Here is a 21,628-nt window from a genome sequence, read left to right on the forward strand (position 1 = left end):
AACAGTCTATGAGTTCAGTGCTCTAGGGTCAAGGCTGGATCAACGTCCACCTGCTAAGAGCCCCCAAAAACAGATATGCACACTGCACTTGGTTCTTTATAGTCACAAAGCTGGAGTTAGGTACAGACAATACTGTGGTAAGGTGGCTTTAGAGCATATAATGGGGGGTGGGGGTGGTGGTGGTGGGGTGTTAAAAACACAAAACAGTGTGTGTGCTCCAAGTCACACATGGGGTTAAAAGAAGGAGGGCAAGGTGTATGACTGCAGACAGATGACAGAGCTCTGAAATTTCACCAATTTTTTATATCAAATTAATTAAGAGGTAATATAATCTCAAAACAGGCATATCTAACATTATTGTAATTATTGAATATCATTGGTGTCCCATGAACATTGCAATAAATCCACAATGGCAACTTTACTGGAGAGGAAAAAAACTGTCTAACTTTTAATGGAGGTTTCAATAGAAAAAAGGTTTTATTTCAGGTCATTTTGGAGCATTTCTGTTGGCCCATTCACCGTGAAGTCTTGGCACGAATCTGGGAAGAACATCCAAATTGGAATCGTATCAAGTCCATAAGTGACAACAGGACCAAAATGGAGATGCAATATGTATTTTAGCAACAGGCCTTGACCTTTAACAGTGGCCTGCAGTGATCCACCAACAAATGCAATACAAGGCCCTATGGCAGCTGAGGTCGCCACCATCTATCCTCTTTTTTTTCTTGTTTATAAACAGTCTAGACTTTTATACACTACATGTGAAAATGTATGTGGACACCCTTTCTAATGAATGTCCCAACACTTTTGTCCACATAGTGTACCTGTCTACACAGTGTGTACTATATTTATTACAGTGTCATACAGCTTCACAAAGATTCACCCACAAAACAATACAATGGTATGACGAATTTCATAGATTTAGATCTCAGTACCAAATGAGTCCTTTCGTCACATCGTGAGTGTCAGTGCAAACCCTATTAAGCACATAATTAGAGAGTCTTAGCCATGATTAAACCGCCACGCCTATGAAGCCTTCGCTCCAGGCCCCAATAAAGCCCTTCATTACAAATATGAGCCACTAAACTGATTCTCAGTCATGGCTACAAACTTCCCGAGCAAAACAAACAGACCTGAGCTGAGCTTCCTCAAGCGCTGATGCTGTAACAGCTTGATACAATCTTTGTAGCAGCAATTGCATCACACTGCAATAAGCAGCATTCATGGGAAACTTAAATGACCCTGAAGTCTTATGGTCTGGGGTGAGTTAGTGCTCGTGTTTGGACAGAAAGTGGGTTGAATGAGTGGGCCACCGCCACCGCTGCAGTGCTGTGAATCCAACCCAACAGGTATGGGATTCTTTAAAACAACAAGGGTGGATGATCACCTGTGTGTGTGTGAATGAGAGAGAGAGAGAGAGAGAGAGAGAGAGAAGAACCTGACAGGTAGGTGATGACCGGTCAGAGAGGGAAAAGAAGAGGTCATCACCATGACAGTGGAGGGTGGGAGAGTGAGAGAGGGAGATGGAGTAGAGGTGGGGGGATGGGGGGGGGGGCTCTAAGGCGTGTGTGTGTGTGTGTGTGTGTGTGTGTAAATCCACCTTGTAACAGAATTTTATAGCATATTATTGCTATTATTATTGCTCTCTTGCCTGAAGCAAAGGAAGAGAAGCTTCTTGCAGCTTCTAAAACACACTACAGAATATGAACAGCAGTGCAGGTTTAAATGTAGTTGATCTCTTCTGTGTGTGAAAGTGTGTGTGTATGTTTACATGTTTTCGTTTCATTTCTTGGTAAATTTTAAGGACTCAGTTTTCCTCAATTTATAGGAAAAGCTGAGAAAAACAGGTGTCAATGGAAAGATGGCCCTGTGCTCTCTGGAATGATGGTACTTCATCTAGTACTTTTGGGATGAAAACAAACATCCTGACCTGAATGCAATCAAATCCTCACAGCAATGTTCCAAAATCTAGTAGAAAGCCTTCTTTCCTGGACAGTAGAGGCAGTTACTCCAGCAAAAATAGGATAAACCCATTTGTAATACTCCTGATTTCAGAAGACAATGTGATTGTCCCAATACTTTTGCCCACACACAATGCACAAATGCTCCTTTAAAAACTGCTGTCAGAAGCTATTCGTACACTGATTTTAATGCAATGTTTGCTGCAATAGAACAAATTAAACATTAATAATTAGGACTTATTGTGCTCCTTATAATGAACTATGCAGTTGATAAGCATTCTTTGACAATATCCATAATACATTAAAAATAAAGGTGCTTCAAAAGGGTTCTTTGAGCAATACCATAGAAGAACCCCTTTTGGTTCCATAAAGTGTGAAGAACCTTAACATTACAAATACACATGCTGCTATGTATGTGCGGCTAGAGACAATCTTGATTGCATGGTCTGGTGTACTGTATCTTATAATGTTTGGTGTTGGTTTGCAAATGTTGCAATTTAGGCCTGCCACAACATTTCTTTTCTATACGGATACATATACAGCTGTATCTATACGTATTTAGACTTTTTTTTTTAAAGTATTGCATTAACCTTTTAGAAATTACAATCATTTGTCACAGGCTCCAAAGTAATCAGACAAAACGAACACAATTACAAATATAAAAATATAAATTGATTATAATGATTGCCTGAAGTCTGGAACCCATGGACATCCCCAAATGCTGAGATTCCACCGTTGAGATGCCTTGCCAGGCCCTCTGATTGCTGCTTGTTTGTGAGTCTTTCAGCCCTTAGTTTTGTCAACAGTAAATGAAAAGCTGATCAATTGGGTTGAGGTCAGTCAGGTTTCCGTTAGAAGCTCTTAAAGGTTGCTTTTGTGGTATGTTTTGGGTCATTGTCCATCTGTACTGGGAATTGAGTGGTCCTGCTACTTCTGTCAGCATTTACATTAATTCATCAATAAACACCAGTGCCTCAGTTCAATTGGCAGCCATACATGCCTATGCCATAAGACTACCTCCACCATGTTTGAGAGATGCTGCTGTATGTTTTTTTATCATTAACCCTCCATTCCTTCTCCATATGTTTCTCAGCCCATCCTTCTATTATAAGCTAAGCATGGTTTTATATTTGCAAAGAGTCTTGTTCCAAAACTGGGCAGGCATTTCTAGATGTGCTCTAGCAAAGTCGAATGTGGCATTTCCGTTCCTGAGTGTTACCAGTGTTTTTGCGTCTTAAAGCAAACCCTCTGTTTTTCTTTCCTGAAGGCGTCTCTTGATTGTAGACTTTGACAATGACACATCCACCTCTACCTCATTAAGGGTGTTTGTGTACAAATTCCTAAAAAATATTTCTGATATCAAACAGTTTATGTCCAGACTTTAGAGTGTCACGTTTGTCCCATTTAAGTGTGTTATTCTGATAATGTAATAGCGAGCTATAGGCTTTGTTTCATGTATGAAAGTACATGGCAGCAGTGAACCCTCCGCAGGCCTGGGGAAATGCTGTTGTTTTGAGTACAGAACATTTCACAACACTTCCCATTCTGGAGGAGGAGAGCGGGGTCGGGTGCGTTGCTCAATACTTCCAACTTCCTTCTCCTTCAAAGTGGGTCTAGCTTTCTGTTGCCCAACGTTTACAAGCGCTACTCGAGTACAGTTACTACACTGAGCCAACTATCCGACATTTATAGCTCAGCAAGCAACAGCCACTACTCCAGCCTACGTTTTTAGAAACATTTCAATAAGAATGAATGAGAAGACACAATGATCTCATGGAGTGAAGACCGTACTTAGAATACACTCCACGCTAAAACGGACCTGTGTAGTACTCAAGAAGGAGTTTTTTTAGACTTGTAACAATAGGAAAAGTATCATTTCTGGAGTCAAATGGTTCTTTAAGTGTTTGTATTTCTAAATAGAATCACTGTCTTTACTAAAGGTTTCTAGTAAACTTTTTAAAGCATGTGCACACTATTAACAATTATTGTAGAAGTTGAGAAGATGAGATGATAGCCTTATACTTAACCTATACAGGTCTACAAGAACCTCCCAATTTGTTCAGAATTAAAACCCATTTCACTTTACTGTTTCAGAACATTTCAGTGCATTAATAATGTGTATGAGGCCATTAAATTAGAACATACCGTTTTAGTGGTATAATCCTATTTCCTAACATACGTTGCCCCAAATTGAAGGTCCCATAGCTAGCTCACAGGTGACCCGAGGTTACTTCAGTTTTCACTCTGGTGAAAAAAAGGAAGCTGGGAAACCCATGTAGTCTGAATCAGCAAGTCATTCTGACAGAGACATGATCACAGCAGTGAAACGAGCTGCCACTTTTTCCCTTCTTTACTCAGCCCGTTCGCGATGATTGCATGCTTTCTGTCAGATTAAAATATTTTATTGTTTTCTTTATATTTGTTTTTTTAGAGTTTATAGTTTTAAGTTTGTTTTATTTGCATGGGAAAATTAAAACAGGAGCGATGCATGATTAAGGGACCAACAGAAATTAGAATAAAATCTAATTTCATTAATTCTATTACAAATCAATTCATTTTTCATTATTATTACAAATTAATTAATGTTTTTTTCCTTCTCCTGAATAGTTGACAGTATTTTAGGACTGTCTAAATATGTTGCTATTATTTGAATATGTAATAATAAGACTTTCAAGTCTTTGAAATCTATGTGTCCACCATGTATATGTACTGGTCCACCTAAAGAAGAGCTAGCCAAAGCTAGGATGTGATGGATGTTCCCAAAGAAGGCTGTTTGTATCTGCTTAAAGAGGACATGATGAGCTTCAGTGGGACACTTGGGGATATAAAGGGGGAAAAAAAGATATACATACATTTTAAAAAGCATTTATAGTTTTATGTGGTGCCAGTATTTTAATGCACAAAAAATACCTACAATTTTAAAGCCAGATAACTGCCTGATATTAAATTGACCATCAGTTGTTGTTTTCATTTTACTTCTTATAAATGGAAAATAAACACAATAATCAAACTAAATGCATTTATTTATTTATTTATTTATTTATTATTTATTATATTTATCAAATACAGCACGTATATAAGTAGCATATGCAAGTAACAGTGATAATGACAAAAGCAACAAAACACAGGATCAGTAACCAGATTAGGGGTCCATTACTAAGTTCCGGTAAATGAAGAGTTAACGGTGGCTCAGACCCCGCCCACTAAACGTCACATGGCCCACATCCGTGTCCCAGAACGCGCCGTACTCACTCCTCACAAACGCGGGGTTTTCCCACACACGTTCCCTCTGACGCCATCCGTCCAGTCTCCGCCTGTATTCCAAACGCCCCGCCCCCTTTTGTCCCCGAGCACAGTTTACCGGCAGCGGCGGGGCGTGTGTCCGTAACCGGGCTGTTGCGTAATGTCTCCTGTCAAACAAAAGCAAACTGCACCAACAGGCTGCCCCAGCTGAGAACTTTATCCCAGACTCCCGAGCCCGTTACACTGCAGAGGCCCACAGCTGAGAAACACAGCACCCACACAGGCGTTCCTGCGGGGTTTGTTCCTTGGAAACTGCTCACAGTTAGCAAGACCCAGTCACGGTGAATTTAATGGGTTCTAGAGAACTTCGTAAAACAGGACCTGCTCAGGCTTCCCAGACACATATTTTAGAGTGTGGTCTGATGTTTTTGAGTTTAGTTTTTTTTTTTACTCCCTTTCCCCAAAATAGCTTTCCACTGATGTATTTTAGCACGTCGTTTTCATCAATATTTAAAAAACCCTCTCAATTGCCATCACCTTCACTGAATTTAGCTGCTCTCCGCCTGTTACCCGTTTGTCTCAGCAGAGCTAATGTTTATGTGCAGTACCTGAACGCGAAGAGCTGTGGACGGAAGCTATATGGGCAAAAGTATTGGGACACCTGCTCATGCAGTGTTTCTTCTGACACTAAGGGTATTAAAAATAGTTTTTTTGTGGTAACTGTCTCTAATGGACAGGGGAAACTGTCTACTACATTTTGGAGCACTGCTTTGGTGATTTGATTGCATCCAGCAACAAGAGCAACAATTAGCGAGGTCAGGATGTTGAATGATTACCACCCCAACTCATTCACACCTCATCTCAAAAGTATCTTAAAAGGATGAAGCACACCATCATCCCAGAGAACACAGTTCTACTGCTCCGTGGCCCAAAGCTGGAGGGCTTTATACCCCTGACATTAGGCATGTTGCCAATAGGTTCATGTATATCTGCTCCAGGCCTATATTCGTTTGGCAGTACTTCTCTACAGGGTCTAGACAAGCTGTGCGTGTGTTGATTTGCACATCTGTGTCAGCAATAGGTACAACTTAAAATAGCTGAATACATACAGTAGAAGGGGTATAAATATATGTATGGACAAATATGTTTAGATGTACTGGTCAAAAAAGCCCAGAAATATAGGTTTTAATAACTTTTACTTTAGTAGTAGTGTGTAATGTGTAATGCATTTTGTTAACTGCATTTTCAGGGTCAGCTGGTGCTCTGAAGATGCTCACCTTGTCTTTACTTAACTGTCTTTTATATGACTTTATGACATAATTCACTAGAGTTCAAATTCAAACCCTAAACTTAAACATAATCCGAACACAGTTAATGGTCAACCGAGGTTCACCAGGTACTTTGTTAACAGTTAAAGTGGCTTTATGATATATACAGCACAGTTGAAATGACCCCCTGTGTTAAGTGAAAGCCTATTCACTGGTTTCCTGTAGCTGCTTCCGCATCAGATTCAAAACCTTGACGCTGGCCTACAAAGCCAAGAACGTACCAGCCCCTCCGTACTTGATGGCAATGGTCAAAAGCCAATCCGCACCAAGAGCCCTTCGAGCTTCAAGTACGGCTCGGCTCTCCCTCTCCCTCAAAATCCATAGAAGACAAGCGTCCAGGCTTTTTTCTGTCCTGCACCAAAGTGGTGAAACGTATTTACCCTTGGTGTCCAAACGTCAGAATCGCTCGCTGTCTTCAAACACAGACTGAAGACCCAGCTCTTCAGGGAATACTTGGACGAACAGTAGAGTGGTCTCCATATTGACCTGTGTTTAGTGTGTCTAAACTCTTTGAATTATTAGTCTATTCAAACTAGCTGAGTTTTTTCTTGGGTAAATAGCAAAGCACTTTTGTAAGTCGCTCTGGATAAGAGTGTCTGCTAAATGCCTTAAATGTAAATGTAAGTGAAACAGAATATGATACTTGCATATAAAGTTCATTTTACTCCCAGTATTCCTGGACTGGATTTTGGTGACCTCAGGTATTTGTGTCCCATTTCCCTTGGACTCCTGGGTGCAAGCTTGCCCTTTTCTTTTTACCTGGCGGGCCACAGCACCACACAGTTTAGTGTTTTACCTCATTTAGATTTGAGTCGTCTGAGAATTCGCCATGGGCTTCATAAGCCAAGCTGGATGTTTTTTTACAGTTGGTCTGAAGGACACGAGTTTGCCAGCCGTGCCCTGGTGGCTGCTGTAGACTAAGGCCAGTAGAGCCATGACTATTAGAGCATGTCTCATTTCAATTACCCTAATGCCCATACTCCCATCATCTTAACGGGGAACACAGTTAAACTACCCTCTACTAGAATGTGTGATGATGTTATAGAGGGATTAGTCTATTTTATATAAAGTGTTTATTATCAATTATTACTGAATATCACATATTATTATATATCAATTATTATTATTATTATATTATTGAAGATATTTTAATAGTATTGGACAGGTACACCATACTGATGCTCAGTGTACTATAAACTAGAATTACGTGTGCAGCAACCAGCCATAACATTAAAAACGACTATTGCGAATATTTCCTAGGCCCCCTTTATGCTGCCAAAACAGCTCTGACCCATCAAGGCATGGACTCCACAAGATTGCTCTTTCTGCTGTGGTATCTGGCACCAAGACATGCCAGCAAATCCTTTTAAGTTCTTTAAGCCTGATATGTGTATCCCATCCCTTGGCAGGTGCCACTGTAATGAAATAATTTTACTTCACCTGCCTGTGAGTGGTTGTAATGTTATGGCTGTGTATGGGAAACATAATTTCATCATACAGTTAGGTATATATGGCTCACTGTATAAAGAGTGTGTTCTAAAAATGTCTCTTCCCAATTTCACAGTGAAATTGCTGAATCCCTGGCAAGCTCAAGGAGACGACATTTAGTTAATGCATCATACCTCATGAGTTCTGCGGCCATGATTCACATCTTCTGTTCAAACATCTTTACACTTCCCTTTGACACAAAACACAACAAATGACAACAGTATTTTCTCTTCAGTTGAATTGGACAATCATCTGACATTGCATAGGGCATACTTTTCATTTTGATATAATAATAATTCATTACCATCCTGGAAGAGACCACACACATAGCATTGAAATGTGACATCAGAGGATAAGCGTGATCAGTTAGAATAGCTTGCAGGTGTATTGATTTGCAGGTGACCCTTTCATGTAAGGCTGGGTGGCCGGGTCCTGGTCTCCAAGATCTATCACAGGGCAGAAGATCTTGGACAGTTTAGATTCAACACTCCTGATTCTAATATTCAGATGCCCCTGTAAGCCTTCATTACCTGGATCAGGTGTGTTAGATTAAACTCTGCAGGTTGGTAGAACGATCACCAGGACCACGAATGAAGCTCCCTGATCAAGAAATACAAGCGGACCCCCTTTTCTTCTAGGCACACTGTAAAGGTCAAGCCCTTGGGCCTGTACCATTCTCTAGGTGTATGCCCACATATGCACTCGTCCAGTTGTGGACAGTATGGTCAAAGTTAGCTCATTTGACCATATCCCTTTATCCCCACTTCTATGCAGTGCCTGTGGTTTATTCACCACTGAACTCTGAAATGGTGGTGATAGGTTTATGCACTGCACACCCTGCTATAATATGCCTCTCTGTGTAGTGACTGACAGCTTGTTCTTGCTGGCACAGTCCTGATGTTAATGTAGCTGGCAGGAATTAACCATTGCCATTATTTCATTAAAACTTATATTTATCTTCTTATTTGCTTCTTCCTGACAGGGCTGATGTGGGACCGGAGCCTACCCAGAATCACAGGGCACAGGGCGGGAACACCCCTTAGACAGGGCACCAGTTCATCACAAGGTACCACACAAACCGTTCACCCACACTTTCACTCTTAAATATAAAGGTGCTTCAAATGGTTCTTGTAGCAATGCCATAGAAGAACATAGAAGAGTTTTTTAGACCCTTAAAAGGTTCTTCACACTCGGTGGCGATTCCAGAGTCTGTTGGGGCTCTAAGCTAAAATTACAGAGGGCCCCTCCAACCAATGTTTGGAGGGGCCAAAAGTGAAAACAGAGCACGAGAGATGAAGAATAAAGACAATTAAGACCGAGAATATGGGTCACTTTCTCTACATGCGACAAGGCAGAGAGACGAGAGAGGGGAGAGGGACTCCACTTTACCTCAATTACCATAGCATACATATGCAGTTACAATAGCAATAATCCTAAACCACTACAATTCCCAAAATACCATGCAAATCCAACGACTAGGTTTCCAGGTGGTACAGATGCTTGTGAAATTACTGCACCATGTATTCTCTGCAAGACTGGAGTGGAGTCAGGCAGGACCCCCTTAGGAAGGCCAGCTCTCTCTTCTGTCACTGCAGACTTTGCACATTGGCGCTGTTGTAGTTTAAAGTTTGTCAGCCTGAGGGCTGCCTTTTGTACTCACATATCTCTTTTACAGGCATGGTTCTATGTGAAACCAAAAGGGGTTCTTCTATGGCATCGCTGTAGGGGATTGCCAATTCACCTACCACATGTTTTGGGAGGTAGGACGAAAAACCATGCAAACACACCAAGCTCCTCATAGACAAAGCAAGGATCAAACCCACAACCCCAGGCCCTGGAGCTGTGCAGCACACAATCTAGCTGCTGCCCTACTGACAAAAGCATATGCTGGTGTATCTTTGTAGAGGAGTAAAGTAGCATGGTTAATTGGCCAAAAGGCCTCAAACAGCCTTAGTCATACACTAAAGAGATAACACAGTTGCCAAACAGTCTGCAGTCATGCCGCGCAAGTTGTAGATTATTATGCAGATATTTCACTGAATAACTGACTCTTAACCAGAGAGGGTCATTCACCAGATCCTATACAACGGATTAACCAGGGTTAATACTAAGTTGTATTTTTGGGTTGTGACACGCATTAAAAAGGGGACATTACAGACTGATTCAATTAGTTTTGCAGAACTTTAGTCTGGTAGACACCCATAATGTCAGCAGTTTCAAAGTCAAGACACAGAAGAAAAGGACTGCTCCCTGTTCAGAATGCAAACGGTGCAAGAACATAAGGAACTAGATGACTGCTGAAGGGTTTCTTGCTTTTTTGGCCTGGTTGATCATTCTAACTGGCCACAGGACAACTTAATGTAACATGTGGGCTATTGTCATGCCTTGTCTTACTGAACTCACATAACAGTAGCGATATCTTGTCTATCTCAAAGGGACACCTTTACTCTAAGATTGTGGAAGTACATATTGCGATTTACATGTCATAGATGACCTAGACCTAGTGTTCAAAAACACACATAGTGACAGTGAGCGCACATGCCCGGAGTGATGGGCAGCTATTGCTGCGGCGAGCAGAAAGGGTGAGGGGTCTTGCTCAAGGGCCCAACAGTGGCAGCTTGCCAGGCTCGGGTATCGAACCCACAACCTTGTCATCAATAACCACTGAGCCACCACTGCCCCCGCTGAGCCACCACTGCTTCAAGTTAAAGTGACAGTGGAAGAAGTTTATTGTCAAGTCAACTTAAATTGATAAAGTAACAGATTACAGATGTTTTTTATTTAACTTCGTTTTTTCAAATGTTCTCCTAACACACTTCTGTAGCTCTGCGTTTCAGCGAGATTAACAATACAAAAAAAACAGCAGTAAATGTGCTACAGCTGAAATTGCTTACATTCTTTATTGGAGTGCTCCATGCCCCCCTTAATTTTATCCTATCAGTGGATGTTTCCAGGCACAGATGGAGAACACTCTCCACCCTCCACTTCTGATCATAGAGGGCTGCGGCTGATATGTGAAATTAGTTACCCTATCTTTTGAAAATGACCTGTCTTTAAATGATTTACAGTGTACAGTGTGCTAAAACCCATAGACAGCGTTTGTTGTAACAGATTGAGGGGCTTTTTGTAACTCTTGCTAAAAGGTTTGGCTAACTTATACAAAACACTGTTCAGTGTTGTTTGAACCATACAAGCTTATTAAAAAGTATTAAGCACAGCCTCTGTAGTTAATCAAACCTAAAACACTGTATTGTCAGCAAACCCTAATGCACAGTTACTCTGTCTTTCAAAAAATACTAAAATCAATAAATGATCAGTGGCCTGTGCAAAGGGCTACACACGAAGCAATTTACAAAGTCAGGACTCTCTTTGTAGCGGCTAAAATTCTTTCAGTTCTTGTAGCTGGAGTTTCCCCACACTTGTCTTTGCAGAAGGCATCTGGTTATAAGATATTCTTGGACCATCTTGCTTCCCAGCTTGTGTGTTCACAACTTTCTTTGATGCTTAGGTCAGGGGACTTGGAAGGCCATTCCATATGCTTCAGTCTCTTCAGATAGTCCAGGGTAGATTTTGAGGTACGCTATGGATCATTATCCTGATGTAGAATGCCACCATCTTTCAAATTCCATCTTTTAATTGATGGTTTGACATTTGCAGCCAGGATTTGATGGTATTTTGCAGAATCTGTTTTTCCCTCCATTTATGTAACATTGCCAATGCCACTGGCTGCAACACCACCAAAAAGCATGATGCATCCACCCCCATGCTTCACAGTTGGGCAGGTGTTCTTTACATTCAATGCAGTTCCTTTTTTGAAATTGTTTAACTAAATAAAATATCCATGTCACATTTTATCTCAAGTTAATTCTACTCAACTCTCCCCTCAGTCATTACCATAGCAACATTTTTAGTTAACAGAGATGATTTGTGTATTTTATTCACGCGTAATAATATGAATACGATATAGCCATTTTTATGTATTTCTTTACTGAGGTCGAGCCATGAGAATTATGTATAACTTCACATTTCCTCATGTTGTATACTGAAGTTGTTTAGTTTCAGAATATCTCAGTACACTGCATAGAGGAAACTAGAACTAGAAAGTGAAGTCTGTAATCTAGCAATATCAATCTTGGTGCTAGCAAGCGCAGCTATGTGGCGTGTGGACCTCTAGCGGACTCACGCGTGTAATTTTAGGAAAAAACGCAACCATGTGTCCATGTGGACGGACATCCGGTTCCTCGTGGCAGCATTGTCGGGAACTCAGGCGTCCGCACTGTCCGTAAGGGGCGGAGTTCTGACCCACCCTCTTGCTGGCCCAGATTTCGACACCCACCGCCACACTTCTCCAATTCTAGCCCAAGTGGCTGCACAGTGGCAGCGGCCGCTTGACGTGTCGCGAGGCCGCACAATTCACATCATAAGGCCCAAAGTTGAGCAACGGCATGCTTTCCTGTTCCCTTGCAACACTGGAGAGCAAAGCTGTGTCATCCAGCTTTTAAGTGTGTGTGTGTGTTTGCAGTACATGCAGTTGTATGTATACATTGATTGACATCAGATGAGGCAGTTTACTCACATTAAGCCAGGCTCTATATGTGTGGGTGGGTGATAAGGCAAAAATATAACATCTTGGTCTTAAAGACATTTTCACAACACACAATACATGTCACTGTACACAAACATGCTTCAAAGGCCAAAATACAGGACCCACATTAAAAAAAAAAGGCTGTGAAAAACTGAGCAAAATGGCATTTTTTTATTAGCCAAGATTTAAAAATGTACAAGATGAAAAATCTAACCATTTGTTGTATGAATGAGTTGAATTAGTATAACTTATGGATTATTATGTGCCATTCACAGGCTCTCTATAGTTGGTATTTTGGACATTTTATCTTCTGTAATATGACACACTACCCACAGTCTACCCACACTTTATGGACAAAAATATTGGGACACCTGCTCGTTTATTGTTTCTTCTGAAATGAATGGTATTAAAAAAATAATTATCCTGCTTTTGGTGGAGTAACAGCCTTTCTAACTTTCTACTACATTGTGGCATATTGCTGTGAGGATTTGATTGCATTTAAAGAGAAGAGCGTTTTTGGATGGAGCACCAATTATCATTTCAGAGAACAGTGCACAGTGCTGGGGGGCTTTATACCACTCTAGCATGGTGCCAATAGGTTTATGTTTATCTGCCCCAGAGAGTCCTATTTCAATGCCAGTACTTCTCTACAGGGACTACACAAGCTGTGTGTGTGCGTGCATTTGCACATTTGTGTCAGCAATAGGTACTACTGAAAGTTGCTTTTACCATAAAGTGTAAAAACATGCATTTCATGATGATTGTATCACTATACATTGCTAACATATTTCATATTGCCCACCCCTATCCCTAGACGCAGTGTAAAAGTCAGTCTGAGGCCTCAAATGTACAAGAACAATTGCCATCTAATCTATTTAATTACTGTTGGATTTACACTGCATGTTTCCACAAGGGGCATTGTTATGATGTATGTCAGACCTGTGGGTGTATACGACCGCAGCGACTGGTTTAGTGATTCATAATTCAGAATCCTCTGCCATGAACTGTAAATGTTATGTCAGGAGACAGTCTTGAAGCCTTGCGGCAGTAATTGCAAGACACCTTCAAACAACGGACGTACATCTGTGCTACGTCTTAGTTCTAGGAACTATTGTTTTGTGATATACCAAATGAAACACACACCTAATGCAACCAGTAAGTGATCGAGGAACTGATTTTTTAAGCTTCTAGAAGATGCTGGAAGTGTTTTTGAAAAATAACAACAACTTTAAGCCTCAGACGGCCTGCCCCAACTGTTCTCTGAGACTCATGAGTGGTACCTCCTTGTGTTCCATTAGGTAGAGGTTTGCTTGCCTTTGCACCCCAGAACTGTGTTTCTAGCTCAGAGCGATGCCACTCTCCCCACGGCACTAACGTAAACGTTGTGTCTGATGTCATTGCTCCTCACACTATGAGATAGGTGAACAGTGCAGGTCGCTCGAAATAGGACACTTTCACAATCAGATCAGAATTGATAATGGCTTTGTGAGTAAGAGCGCATGTGGGCACAAAAAACCACGTCTCAAGAACTCACGTGGTGGAATCTCAACCGTCTGCCCACAGAGTGATATTGGATCTCTTCCTTCCTGTGGAGATAAGAAAAAAAAAGCAGAACGAAAGAAAGAAAGAATGAAAAAAGAGAGAGGGCTTTACATTTGAACACAAACCTGATCAGATGAGTCATAACCTTTTCAATAGCTCTCTTTAGGTAGGTGCCATTGTTTGGTTTTGATAATTGTGACTTTTAAAATCACAAGAGCTTCCCGGAAAGTATTTCTCCAAAAAGGAAAAGGCACATATTTTTTTAAACGTGTGCTTTAGAAACAGTGTGCAAGCTGCACCTTAACAAAAGCTGCCGTCTGTTCGGAATATGTCTTGCGTGAAGAAAATCTAAGTTCCTTCTTTGTGGTGGGAGTGGAGCGTCTGTTGGTAACTCAAAGTTCATAGTGAATGCTTTTTGACTAGGCCATGTGGTGCTTAATCGAATAAGTGGGGATGGACACATTAGTGGTAGGCAAGGAGCTTCATTAACATTAATTTACATTAACCTGACATAATACTGAAATAATACATATGTCCAGGTGTGCCAGGTCGGAGTTAGGAAAAATGTGATAATTGAGAGAGTGTTTGGTAGAAGAGTTTATAATGTTGCGCCCAATGTAATCAATCATGGGGGCCAAAATCCCTGGCAGCGCCCCTGCATAAGCCTAAACCAAGATGGTAGACGAATGCTCATCCTATATTCTGAAATCAAGGCTATTTATCTGGAATCTGCAGCCCCTTAATTCCAAGGTTTCAACCTCTAGTCTTCTGGTAAGACTTTACACTATTTGCTGGAACAGTGCTATGAGGATTGTATTGCATTCAGCCACAGGAATTGTTAGTTAGTGAGGTCAGGTACTGATGTTGGCTAATCAGTTCTGAATCACAAATACTCATCCCAACGATACTGGATGAAGCTCCAACACACCAGATAACACAGTTCCACTGTTGAGAGGCTTTATATCCTTTTAGCCAATGCTTTCCATTGCCCATGGTGATTGTAGGCTCGTGGGAAGCTACTCCAGCCCATTCTATTGGAGATTATACAAGCTGTGCGCAGTTAAACACTTGTGTCTGCAAGGAGTACATCTTTAGTAACTAAACTAAAACGTTTTGGACATAAAATACGTACAAATCCTGCAAGCTTGTTTAAAGATAGAGAAAGTTTATGTAACAGTGGGCCCAACAACCTTTTTTATAGCAGCTCATTTTAGAAGGTTAAACATCTCTTAAAGGTAATTACAAGTGGGTGTATAATTAGTAGCCTCATCTATCTCTCTTTCTCTCTCTTTCTCTAGAGCTGTGTCACAGTTCCTTTTCCCAGTTTTAGAGGCTACGGTGGCAAGTGTGTTAAAGGTCAAACAGGTGAGCAAATAGAGGTGAGCTGGCTGATTGTACACAGATCTCAGAACAAGGAGAACTTCATAGCTCAGTCACACCTAATACACCAGTATTAGGCTTGTGCTAACAAAATGCTAAACAGCATCTGAGAATATAAAAGACCCACGGATGAAATACCATAGTAACCTAGATTAGTTTTGAAGGTAATACTTAATATTAATGAGTAATTGCTGATAATAAAGATGCCATGGTAGTAATCAGTATACAATATTTTTACATGCGTCTTTACTAAAATCCAGTTGAAATCCATGTTAGTAACCCAGTGCCCCCTTCAGTAAATGTTTGGAAGGCAAAATGAAAGTGCTACAAAGAAAACCATGGTAAAAATCTCGCTAAATGTCAAATGTAGTGGGAGGACGGAAAAAAGATATAGAAAGATGAAGCATCCAGATATACAGGGAGTCCCAAAGCCTATCTTTTTATCTGATTCGGCTGTGGCATGTTCAAAGCCACTGTTTAACACTCTGTGATTTCTATATAAATCTGCTTTATAATACTCAGTACTCAAGTCAAATTGCTGCAATCAGATCAAAAAGTGCTTTTCAATTGATAAATTTCTTACATGTGTCTGTACATACAGCATTTCCTGATCACTTGTGAGCAAACATGTTTGAGAACATTATATTAATGATACTTACCGCCATGTCAGCTTCTTACCAGGAAATTTACTGTCAGACTGGTTAACATGTTTTTTTTTTTTTTTTGCTGGGTGGGTTCTGTTATGAATCACTTGCAAAAAGAAAAAGCTTGGTAGTATAGCAATCGGTAAGACAGCATTGTAACCACGTAAGCCTATAGCCCTTGTTTACTGATGAGCCAATGTGTTTCTGTAGTGCTGTTTACTCTTTATACTGTAGTACACATCTGGTATTGCATTTTAGGAAAATGTAATAGTCCCAGTAGTCGTGCACCTATTACAATTAGTGAATTACTTTAAGTTTGAGGTGCACCCTTAGTATCCCTCAAATTAATAGACATTAAATTGTGCACTTTGTACATGTTGTATAATCTCCATACACTCCTGAACTCCCTGTTTTACTCTTCATTTATATGTACAGCACAACCCTTCTCTACATATTTATACCTTTTACTGTTAGTGTAGGAACTTAGTTGGACCTAAAACACACAACCTTCATGCACACATTTGTACATTTGTATATTTTTCTTTTTTATGTATTTATTGTATTTTTAGCCTGTCTCTTTTTTGTCTGTTGTCCTTGCACTATTGTATGTCCTACCTATTCTGCACCAGATACTTAGCCTGAAAATGTTTAGTTATACTGTACAAGCCTGAAGTAGTATAATGACAGTAAAGTTGAATGGGATACTATGCAGCAGCCATACCATACATAACCCTAAAACTAGAGGGGAATTACGTCTCCATCCAAGGAGATCCATCCAATACCTCTGGAATAAGTTGAAGAAATTGGGTTTCTGATCCAAATTTCCCTTTTTAATGTATTTGATTTTGGAAGAAAAATTGGGTGAGCTGACTGTTAAAACATGGTGGTGTGGAGCCCAAACCAATGAGCCACCAATACCTCATTTGTTGAGCAGAGAACAGTCCACATAGTGTAATCCCACTCCAGGGCTGTTGTCTGATGCTTCTGTTCTAAATGCTGTGTTGGTTTTGTATTGTCTCATTCAGATTTGTTTGGATTAAGGACTTATTATCTGAACATGCTAATAATACAAGTCATTTAGGCCCAAACTGGTAGAATCACAAATAGCAATCAGTTAAAGGTAAAGGCATATGGATGAAATAGAAACCTTTGGCCTACTCATCTGTTTCACGTTACACACGTAATATCAGGATTTAAAAAAAAAAACTCCCAACTTTCAGATTTCAGCCAAATAGTTCAGTTTCCCTCTAACTCTTGTTGGGTAAGTGAAACATGACACAGTCATCTTGCTTGTGGTTTTAACTGTGGTTTTTACATTAAAAGCTAGCATTTGAATGCTACAATTTCAATGAGCATTTGCCTTCAAACTTTATATACTGCACATAGAGTGTGGTATGATATGGTGCACTGTGGAGGCACACTGACTCACACAGACTCAGACTCTAATTGTAATTGTGTAATTAATTACATAGTTATATAATGATATTTACAATCAACTTACGTATGCATCTCTGACTTGCTTTTCCAGTTGTTTCAATGTCAGGAAATGTCAAAAATGTTTTTCCTCTTTCAAAAACTAGTGTACAGAGCAAATGTTAAGAATTCACACTTTCTACAGAGTTTCTCAAAATTAAAGTACTGTATGTACTATATTGGTATCACCCACTATAATTAAATCACTCTTAAAAATAAAGGTGCTTCAAAGGCTTCCCTGAGCGATGCCATAGAAGAACCAGGAGAACTTTTGGACATGAAATATGAAATATGGCTTCCTGTAGCTGCCCACATTAGATTCAAAACCCTGATGTTGGCCTACAAAGCCAGAATGGACCAGCCCCTCCGTACATCAAGGCAAATGTCAAATGCCGATCAGTACCAAGAGCCCTTCGAGCTTCAAGTACGGCTCGGCTTGACCTGCAATGTCTTAAGATCCATGGAAGACAAGCATCCAGGCTTTTTCTGTCCTGGCACCGAAGTGGTGGAACAAACACGGACACGGTGGTGTCAGAATGGCAGAACTCGCTGTCTTCAAACGCAGACTGAAGACCCAGCTCTTCCAAGAGTACTTGGGCTAAGTGTAGTGTTGAGTATTATGGTCTCCATAATAATCTAACAACCACTGGACACTGGACCCTATACAAACTAGCTGAGGGTATTTTTCTTTGTAAACAGCAAAGAACTTCTGTAAATCACTCTTGATGACATTTCTTTCTCTTGAGGTCAAAGTGCTTATTTAAACATGTCAGTGCAAAACGTAAGTGAATTGTTTAATATTGTTACATCTAAATATTTTACATATTTAACGATGCCTTTATTAACTATTAATTAACTTTATTTAAACAGTATTGCAAAAAACAAAAAACAAAGTATTTCTGGTTCAAATCCCAGGTCATTCTGCCTGCCATCAGCAGCCGGAGCCCAAAAAGGCACAATTGGCCTTGCTCTTTCTGGGTGGTTAAATGGCTCTTTCTCTCCCCACAACACTCCAGTGTAAGGCTGGCGGGCATGGACATCTGCTAGTCAATGCATCAGAGCAGGGTACCCTTTGCTTTCCTTCCGTTGCATTGGTGGCACTTCGAAAAGAGACAGTGGCTGTTTGTGCATGTGTTGGTGGAGGCATGTGTCCGTCCTCACCCTCCCAGTGTCAGAAGCATTACATGTGATAGGGGGACTATTACTATTACTATTACTATTAAGGGGAGAGTACTAATGAGGGGGTTGGGTAATTGGGTAATCTTAAATGGGGGAGGAAAATTCTGGTAGCTAGTAAAGAGATTTTGCCGTATTCTTTAGTATTGATGTATTATGCTGTATACGCCTCATTCGTCAATGTAATGAACCCTAGTTTTAGGCATCACTTCTTCTTCCTTATGTCACGACTCCCTGATGCAATCTAGGAAAGATCATCCAGTCGAAGAAGGAAGCTAGACAAGAATGGGCCGATCGTCTGTGGGCTTTTTGTTGGCATGCGTTGCCTTTTGCTGGCTTTGTGCGTCCCTTGCCACACCTAGGGAAGAATATCAGTTGAGTCATGCTATCTGATGGAGGACGTATATTTATGCTTCAAGAAAGAATGGAAAAACTGAGGCAGAGGTCAACATTCTTGGCAGAGCACAGAGTCAGAAATGGACAAATGCAAGTTTGAGAAACAGCAAAAGAACAAAATAGACAGCTATTCCAAGCGGTCAGAGAGTTCAGCGGCCCAAGTGTTCTTGGCGCTTCCAGCTTGGCAATGGTGTCACTGACTGCAGTGGATCGCTGCACAATGGAGTGGTTTTCAGGACATTCTTGTAGCTATGATACATGCAAATACACACACAAACATGCATACGTGAGCTTATACACACACACACACACACACACACACACACACTTGCACTTATACTCAGGTACACTGCTGGCAGAGCCAACAGGAAGTTAAGAGTGAGTGGGTGTGAGATTTAGAGAGGACTCGTGTCACGGCAAAACAGTGACAAACCCCTTGTCCCTGTTTATACACCCACAACTTCCTACATGCCTCACCTGTCCACACACACCGTACGTCTTCACATACCTTACCTGAACATTACCAAATTTGCGCCCACATGACATTTCTCAGAAAACAGCCCCCATTGTGCTCCGTCTGCCACATCCAATTCTACTACATCAGCAAAGCTCAGCACCTCCAGTAAAAGAGTGAAAATGCCAGGGCTCTGGTGCAACAGTTGTCTACAGCTTGAGAGCACTGCGCAAAATGATATCTTGGCAAGTGAAGGCATCTTAAATGCAGGCAATATATCTCCTTTTTCTTGTTATGAAATTGTTGTTATAATATTATCTGATGATTCCACCTTCCAATCGTTGGAAATGACTGCTTATCCAGCGTTTTCTACAAAACCCAAGGGTACTATTAAGGCTTTAGCCCAGTAACAGCCTCTACTTTTCTAGGAAGGCCTTGTCTATTGACTATTGTTTCCAAACGCTGGTCCTGGAGGACCCCATGCCCTGAACATATTAGTGACGTGCTGCTCTGACACACCACCTTTAACTTAGGACAGTAGTTAACTTGTCTGTTAATTAGCTGATTAGCTTAGTTGAGAGCAGGGTAAACTCTAAAATGTGCAGCAATGGTGGTTCTCCAGGACCAGGGATGGGAACCACTGCACTAAAGAGGATGATGAAACACTGCTCTGAGGGTTTGCATGAGGGTTTGCATTCATCCAGAAGAGCATTAGTGATGTCTGGTACTGATGTTGGATGATCAGGTATGGATTACAAAGTCCACTCTAGTGCTGGAGCTTTACACCCCACCAGCTGATGTTTGGCTTCTGCCATGGTGACCATAAGTTCATATGCAGCTCCTCCAGAGTGTCTCAGTCTATAATCAGTGGTTTTCTATGGAAATTCTATGGAAAAACAGTGTGTCTGTGCAGATGAACACCTGTATCAGGAATGAGTACACTTTAAAGTAGCTGAATTCCCTAATTAGAATGGGTGTCTGGACACTTTTGGACATATTTCTGAAATTGTTCAAATTCCAGATTGTTTAGTCTGATTATGGGATTAGGCTTGTATACAACTTTTTTATCTAACATATGCTTGTTGTGTAGCAACAGATGGAATGAATGGTTGCAAAAATTGTGCAATTGTCTTATGTCACAAGAATTAACATCCAAACAACCATTTGAGGTACCAGAGTAACCTATAGGAAACACCATAGCAACCACCTCAGACACCATAGTAACATCCTAGGATATCATAACAACTGCCTTGCAACCACCAAGCAACACCGTTGCAACCACTAAGAAAAACCAAAGCAACCGCCAGGAATATAATAGCAAGCACCTAACAACCACTTAGTGACACCATAGCAACCATCGAACAACACAATAGCAACTTTCTAACAACCTCCTAGCAACACCATAGTAAGTATCTAGCCATTTTATAGCAACCACCTAGCAAAAACAGTTTCCCCCTAGTGACTGTGTAGCAACAGCTTGGCAACTGTCTGAAAGTAGGAACCACTTAAGCTGTGTAACCATCCTGAGTTTTCATCAGGAAGGGCACTTTACTAATTCAGCTACATCACAGCCAACCCTCTGCAGACACAGGTGTTTAATTACACACACACACATAGCTTATATATAGTTGATTGGAAATAGGCTCCAAAGTAGGTTCCTAGATCTCACAGTATACTTATGACAAATAATATATATTACATAAAGATGGTTTTGTTTGTCAAGCTATGAGTGCTTTGAGTGGAGAATCAAATGTTACCACACCAGCATGAGTTGAATCAACTTATTAACTTTTAAAAGCTTGCTTGTATATTTTCTGTTTGTTCTCTACACTGTTCTCTACACTACACTTGTCTGCAAAACTCAAGCCCCAGCCTGGCGTGTCTGCATATCTGCATGCTCTATTCATAAGGCGTTTAAGAGGTTGCGCCCACGCTGAATAATCCTATCATATTTGAAA

At 40.7% G+C, this 21,628-nt stretch overlaps 1 long non-coding RNA gene across 1 annotated transcript in view; it reads left to right on the forward strand.

The window, feature by feature from the left end:
- Positions 1–1,299: 1,299 nt before the first annotated feature.
- Positions 1,300–21,628, forward strand: part of LOC140556799 (uncharacterized) — a 31,225-nt gene continuing 10,896 nt past the window's right edge. The window contains exons 1-2 of the long non-coding RNA XR_011979763.1: positions 1,300–1,349; positions 9,003–9,086. This is a non-coding gene — a long non-coding RNA (uncharacterized lncRNA). The remainder of the gene's footprint in view (positions 1,350–9,002; positions 9,087–21,628) is intronic.

Source organism: Salminus brasiliensis, chromosome 6 (assembly GCF_030463535.1).
Source record: "Salminus brasiliensis chromosome 6, fSalBra1.hap2, whole genome shotgun sequence".
Classification (NCBI taxonomy): Eukaryota; Metazoa; Chordata; class Actinopteri; order Characiformes; family Bryconidae; genus Salminus; species Salminus brasiliensis.